At 41.1% G+C, this 7,500-nt stretch overlaps 1 protein-coding gene across 2 annotated transcripts in view; it reads left to right on the forward strand.

Annotated features, from left to right (window-relative positions):
• The window catches only part of LOC138955270 (protein c-Fos-like), a 33,084-nt gene that overhangs the window by 18,145 nt on the left and 7,439 nt on the right, over window positions 1–7,500 (forward strand). Inside the window, exon 1 of one of the 2 annotated variants that reach the window (XM_070326905.1) lies at window positions 2,141–2,341. The exons of the other annotated variant lie outside the window; for it this stretch is intronic. The gene's annotated coding sequence lies outside the window, so the exon portion shown is untranslated. Of the gene's footprint in view, window positions 1–2,140; window positions 2,342–7,500 lie in introns of those variants that run through there. 2 annotated transcript variants of the gene reach the window in all.

Below are 7,500 nucleotides of genomic sequence, written 5' to 3' on the forward strand. Positions count from 1 at the left end.
ATGACGAGAAATGCGGGGTCTTATAGCAGTTTATCAAACAGGTGCTATTATCAAAGCTATAACATTTACATTGAATCTCAGAAACAGTGAGCAAACTATGACGAGAAATGACATAACTTTCGGCTTATAGCAGTTTATCAAACAGGTGCTATTATCAAAGCTAACATTTATATTGAATCTCAGAAACAGTGAGCGAACTATGACGAGAAATGAGGGGTATTTACTGCACATAACTTTCGGCTTATAGCAGTTTATCAAACAGGTGCTATTATCAAAGCTAACATTTATATTGAATCTCAGAAACTGTGAGCGAACTATGACGAGAAATGCGGGGTCTTTACTGTACATAACTTTCGGCTTATAGCAGTTTATCAAACAGGAATTATAATCAAAGCTAACATGTATTGTGGATCTCGGAAACTGTGAGCAAACTATGACGAGAAATAAAAGGTCTTTACAGTACATATAGCTCTTTCCACGTGACGGTTTATCTATAACAGGAGCTATCAAAGTTAGAAATGATTGTTAATCTTAAAATTAACATTAAAAGTCCTACGGTGTTTAGCCATTAAGGACTTGAGTGTTTGTCCGCTTTCAAAAAGAGGAAAGAAAGAAACAAAAAATAAGGAGAGGAGGGCAGGGGGTGGGGTCGAGTTGATAATGCTCTGTGGAATTTGTTAAAATGAAAAGTAGTTAAGATGTTTCTTGGTAAGAATTATAAGTCTGTATTCTATATCTTGAATAACGGGTTTGTAAAATGATTTTTTTTTTAATTCAAATCGAGTTAAAAAGTGGAACCTTTCAGGATCACCAATAAAACCAAATAGATGAGCAAGTAAGAGGAACACGAACAATAATAAGATTGTGTGCAAACTGTGACGAGAAATAAGCAGTCATTGCTGTTAATCTTGGAGGGTGTTGTGCGTGCATGCGAAACAATGAACTCGGTGGGTTTGGTTATTTTGCCATGCAGCCGAAGTCAGTTGTACCGTATACTTTCGTGTGACATTTCTTTGAAGTTTACTTTTGGTTTAAACTGTTTTATTTAACGTTTGTGCATTATTTACAAAAAACGCATATTGAGTAAACAACAACAAGCATAATGCTTATAGTGGTGTTCACTATTTCTAGAAAATTACATATAATATAAATGGCGGCTATTGAACAGTTTAAATGAAAAGCTTGCAAACATGAAAAGAAAATTGAATGAGAATTGTACATCAAAACAAAAATCCGTTTGGGAATACATATATAATATTTATGGTGTTTGTGAGTAAGAGATAGGGAGGGAGAGAGGGAGGGAGGGAGGGGGAGAGAGAGTGAGAGAGAGAAAGAGAGAGAAAGAGAGAGAGAGAGAGAGAGAGAGAGAGAGAGAGAGAGAGAGAAAGAGAAAGAGAGAGAGAGAGACGAGTAGACGTGTCGATTTTGCTTTCACTTTACATGTTTATCTGTTCGAAACGGCCGGACTGTCCAATATATTAAGTTTACTTTTCGTTTGGATTTCTTGTTTCAGTACCATATACAAACAAAAACAGAAACCCCAACTGAGATACACATAATACCCCATGACGGTCCTCAATGCAGTGTACGTCACTAGAAAATAAATAGGCCTACTCTTATCATCAGTATACACACACAAAAACAAGAATATATCACATCGTTCCGAGAAAGAAAGAAAAACAACACCACCACACAATAAACTCCATTACTGCTTTTAGTGTCAAAGTAGAATTCATTCACATGAATGATTAGATTGTTCTATGGAAGAAAAAAATCCACACAAGCAATGAATTCCGTTACTGCTTTCCAGTAATTACGATAATATAATTGACATCCGTATCAATTTACGAGTAAAATCATATTTTTCCCGTCTGTCTCGACCATAATAAAATAACTCAGCGGTTTAGCAGCGTGCAGCTTTGCACATGTTGCAGCTACTCCGCGAAAGCGCATTGACCTGTTTAGAGTGCAAGCGTACTTTTAAGGAACACAGCTGAGCAAAGATTACGCACAGATATTTATGGGAATACCCGAAAGCGAGTTGCTGGAGCTTTGAAGTCGGCGCAACGAAAATAGCAGATTATGCAATGTGTTGCTGAACGTGTCGACACGCGTGGTTTCTCTGTCTTATACAGAAGTCAGAAGAGTGTTTGTGTTGGGGAACTGCGGGCAAGTTCTCAGTTCTCGCTGGCAGTATTGTCTGGAAGGAGAAGACTTTGTAGAAGAGAAAGAAGACTGAAGAAAAAAAAGAACAGGAAAGCGAAAAGGAAGTACAACAACGACGAAGAAACGAAAACATTGGGATTTAAATCGAAAAAGTTACGACTTGGGAAACTGGAAGGTGAGATTGCGACGATGTCCTGCATGCGAGTTTCATTTCACGTGAACACCGACTCCACGGCTGTTCTTCTTCATCCGTTAATGAGATGGCTTTTTATGTGCTTAACGCCTATGTTTGTTGTGCTTTACGCCTAGGTTTTGTGTGCTTAACGCCTAGGTTTGTTGTGCTTTACGCCTAGGTTTGTTGTGCTTTACGCCTAGCTTTTTTGTGCTTTACGCCTAGGTTTCACATAGGTTGACGAGGAGGTGGGGGGGGGGGGGGCATTTTATCCCCGCACGGTCTTCTTTTTGTGACAGGGGAGGCTACCGCTCCTTTCACAGCAGACTCTGCACCCGAGTTGTTGGCCTTTAAAGTCAACACCTGTGGATTGTAGAGTTCTGTTTGTGATGGGGTCTGGTGGTTTCCGATTGTCTGTATGTTCATGGAAACCTTCGGGTTTGCATAACAGTTTTTATAGGGCTAAGAAATTAGCCCTAACATTTTCAATCCTGTTTGATTGCACTTCGCTTCCCGAGGTGATCGTAGTGTTTCGGCACTCGTTACATTTTATTTCTCTCTCCCTCGGTTTCTCAACCACCCCCACTTGACTTTTCCTCTTCCTCATGTGCGAGTGCAGCCCTTATCTTTAGGTGTAAAGGTAACTCAAAATTGCGACGCTAATTTGTGTTTGGAAGGAAATGATATCCCTCAAATTACTCCACAAAGAAAAGACGAGGAAATAAGACACACATTGTTACTTGTATATAGCGTTGAGTGATGAGGATGATATCAATGATTGATAATTATGCTATATTTCGTATGAGTGATTTGGAAGAAAACAATATCCCTCAAAATACTCAAAAAAGAAAAGACTGGGAAATATGACACAAATAATTATTATTGTTACTGATACTTTTATAGCGTTGAGTGATTAAGATGCTATTAAGGATTGATATGCTATGAGTGATTCAAACGCTGTGGGTAATTAAGATGATATGAGTGATTAAGATGCTATACAAATCGATCACATGCTTATGTATCAATATCATGTTTTGACGTAGTTATTGAAATTAACACCGCGCACACCAGCTTTACACAGTTACTGTCCCGTGACTAATCAATTTTATTTCTCAACAATAGACAGCATTTTCCTATAAAAGGTGAGTGAGTCCGAGCGTCGCCCACACCATTACTCAGGGCCTGTAGGGTCTACGGAAATTGCAAAAAAACCACAATGCTTTCTTTTTCGTATACTATTCAATATCAAATATGCGTATTGAATTTTCCGCGTTCGAGATTGATTTCCAGGAACGTAATTGAGTGATTGATTTAGCGTTTCGCGGACACAATATCTTTTTTGTATAAGTGAAACAGAAAAGAAAATAATATCACGCACACTCCGCCGCACCCCTTTCCGTTTTTGTTTTTGTTTTTGTTTTCTATTTGAGAAAAAAAAAGAAGTACGTCCTCAATTCACACACACAATAACTCTTGTCTATAATGGTGGTGTTTGAGAAGAAGCGAATATGAAACGAAGGGCCGTCGATTCGTCGAACCATATTGATGATGTGACTTAGCGTCTTAAGCATATACGTATACGTTCCTCGGAAATATTGGTCCAATACAACATCAAAATGCTTTGTCATGCACGTGCTCTTCAGTAAACTACTCTGCAGTAACAGGCAGTATAACGATATGTATATATTGTAACTATAGTTACTGCATGTATAACTATACTTTTACCCTGTAGAACTCATGTACGATTATAGTGAACATGCAAATATACGCGAAATACAATGTAGCGATTATTCTTTCCACAGGCTATAGGCTCTCTTTTTACATTTTGTCAAGTTTTGTTTCTCCCGGCTTCTCCTTATTCTGCAAAGCGGATTTTGTCCTTGAAAGTGAGTGTAAGACATCGAGTTTTTAAGGATTGTTGAATCACTGTAAGCTTGGCCTAGGGGGAAGGAAACACAAAATAGGCAATTATATGATTTATCGCTGTCATAAATTATCGCTGGAAGGTACAAACCTGCTGCCTAGTGAAATCACTGATTGAAATGAACGATATCACCCTGTCGCGTGGCGCTTATAGGGTAATAGGGTAATATATCTCTCAATCACGGTTGGTGTTCGTGCGCGCGTGAATCATTTCGCTTTCGGCGTATCGGAACACCTGTGTAGATATATAGTAAACCACTGTGTAACTGTGTTTTATAATTTACATTTTATGCACTAGGATAAAAGGGGTCCTTAACGTCCTCACAGGAAATTTTCCTTTTAGGGACATGAGTTGATGATATGCATGAACTGTGAAGAATTGAAATAGGGAATTTACGACGTTGATGTGTCATTATCTGTCGATTTTCACATTAGCTTGTCATTAGTTTTATGTGCGCCAGCCCGACCTCTCTCTCTCTCTCTCTCTCTCTCTCTCTCTCTCTCTCTCTCTCTCTCTCTCTCTCTCTCTCTCTCTCTCTCTCTTCTCTCTCTCTCTCTCTCTCTCTCTCTCTCTCTCTCTCTCTCTCTCTCTCTCTCTCTCTCTCTCTCTCTCTCTCTCTCTCTCTCTCTCTCTCTCTCTCTCTCTCTCTCTCTCTCTCGGCCGAGCCTTTCTCTCTCATGCATGTGTGCAGGACTTCAGTATAATTAGACGGTATAAACGTTGTGCATCCAGTTAACTTATGATGACCCCTCAAACTTTGAATAGATAAAAACCGGAGAAACTTAAGTTTATCTGTAATCTCGTTGAAGGGGATTTCATCTGTGTACTGCTTTTAGTGATACTTATAATCTGTAATTTAATGTTTGCTTCTGCGCCCGTATATAGATTTGTTTTGGAACCTTGTATTTTATAATATCGGGTCCTTCTTCTGTCGAACTCTCTCTTTCTTTCATCTGCATGTATTTTGTTTCCATTGTTTTAAAATTTTAATAAAATTCCTTATTTCAAAAAATTTGACGAGCAGCATTAGTTCAGTTACCTATTCTCTCTGCAGGTTTAGCAACACCAAAGTGATAAAAAAAAATTCAACCCCCGGCCCTTCCTTCCTCGTTTGCTCTCGCCCTCCCCCATCCCTGACCTATACTAATTACATACAATGAAAACGGATAATTTTTGTTGAACGGCATGCATAATACTGTTTTGACAGCTGTTTGTGTGACCTTGTTTTGGAATGCAGTCACCAAGGGCTGTGAAAACCAATTAACAAATAAGAGTACATGTATAATAGAATAATAATTAAAAATAGGTCACGTGGAACTTTGTTGTTGTGACAGTCCAATGGACCATTTCCTTCAAAAGAGGAAATAATTAAATCATGCGCAGACGAGAGAACAAAACAGGTAGGAGTGCAAATGTCATCTATAGTTGCCGGATTGTTCACGATAATTCACGCACTTTTTCGTAAGTGACACAATTCAGAAAAAAACACCTTTCTCTGTCACTTTTTTTTCTTTCGTCCTGTCTGCCTCTCTCTCTCTCTCTCTCTCTCTCTCTCTCTCTCTCTCTCTGTCTGTCGGTCTCTCTCCCTCCTCCATCTCTCTCTCTCTCTCTCTCTCTCTCCTCCATCTCTCTCTCTCTCTCTCTCTCTCTCTCCTCCATCTCTCTCTCTCTCTCTCTCTCTCCTCCATCTCTCTCTCTCTCCTCTCTCTCTCTCTCTCTCTCTCCTCCATCTCTCTCTCTCTCTCTCTCTCTCCTCCATCTCTCTCTCTCTCTCTCTCTCCTCCATCTCTTTCTCTCTCTCTCTCTCTCCTCCATCTCTCTCTCTCTCTCTCCTCCATCTCTCTCTCTCTCCTCCATCTCTCTCTCTCTCTCTCCTCCATCTCTCTCTCTCTCTCTCTCTCTCCTCCATCTCTCTCTCTCTCTCTCTCCTCCATCTCTCTCTCTCTCTCTCTCTCCTCCATCTCTCTCTCTCCTCCATCTCTCTCTCTCTCTCTCTCTCTCTCTCCTCCATCTCTCTCTCTCTCTCTCTCCTCCATCTCTCTCTCTCTCTCTCTCCTCCATCTCTCTCTCTCTCTCTCTCTCCTCCATCTCTCTCTCTCTCTCTCTCCTCCATCTCTCTCTCTCTCTCTCCTCCATCTCTCTCTCTCTCTCTCTCCTCCATCTCTCTCTCTCTCTCTCTCCTCCATCTCTCTCTCTCTCTCCTCCATCTCTCTCTCTCTCTCTCTCTCCTCCATCTCTCTCTCTCTCTCTCCTCCATCTCTCTCTCTCTCTCTCCTCCATCTCTCTCTCTCTCTCTCCTCCATCTCTCTCTCTCTCTCTCCTCCATCTCTCTCTCTCTCTCCTCCATCTCTCTCTCTCTCTCCTCCATCTCTCTCTCTCTCTCTCCTCCATCTCTCTCTCTCTCTCTCCTCCATCTCTCTCTCTCTCTCTCTCTCCTCCATCTCTCTCTCTCTCTCTCTCCTCCATCTCTCTCTCTCTCTCTCTCCTCCATCTCTCTCTCTCTCTCTCTCCTCCATCTCTCTCTCTCTCCTCCATCTCTCTCTCTCTCCTCCATCTCTCTCTCTCTCTCCTCCATCTCTCTCTCTCTCTCTCTCTCTCTCTCCTCCATCTCTCTCTCTCTCTCTCCTCCATCTCTCTCTCTCTCTCTCTCCTCCATCTCTCTCTCTCTCTCCTCCATCTCTCTCTCTCTCTCTCCTCCATCTCTCTCTCTCTCTCTCTCTCTCTCTCTCTCTCTCTCTCTCTCCTCCATCTCTCTCTCTCTTTCTCTGTCTGTCGGTCTCTCTCCCTCCTTTCTCTTTTTCTCCCTATTTGCCTCTTTCTTACTCTCTCTCTCTCTGTCTCTGTCTCTCTCTCTCTTTCTCTCTCTCTCTCTTTCTCTCTCTCTCTCTGTCTCTCTCTCTCTCTCTCTTTCTCTCTCTCTCTCTCTCTCTGTCTTTCTCTGTCTGTATGTCTCTCTCTCTTGCTCTCTCTCGGTCTCTCTCTCTACTTTTCTCTCACCTCTCTCAACTTTTATGACGTCACCACTTGATGGCCATGTTCATTTATGGTTATATTAATTTGATACCGTATATCTTTGAGAGAGAGAGAGAGAGAGAGAGAGAGAGAGAGAGAGAGAGAGAGAGAGAGAGAGAGAGAGAGAGAGATTCAGATTCAAAACTTTAATACAAAGGGATAAAGGTTTTAGGCGATGCCTAATCTTCCAACCTGTCCCTTTTAGACATACATGACATTATACATT

This window comes from Littorina saxatilis, unplaced genomic scaffold (genome assembly GCF_037325665.1).
Source record: "Littorina saxatilis isolate snail1 unplaced genomic scaffold, US_GU_Lsax_2.0 scaffold_530, whole genome shotgun sequence".
Classification (NCBI taxonomy): domain Eukaryota; kingdom Metazoa; phylum Mollusca; class Gastropoda; order Littorinimorpha; family Littorinidae; genus Littorina; species Littorina saxatilis.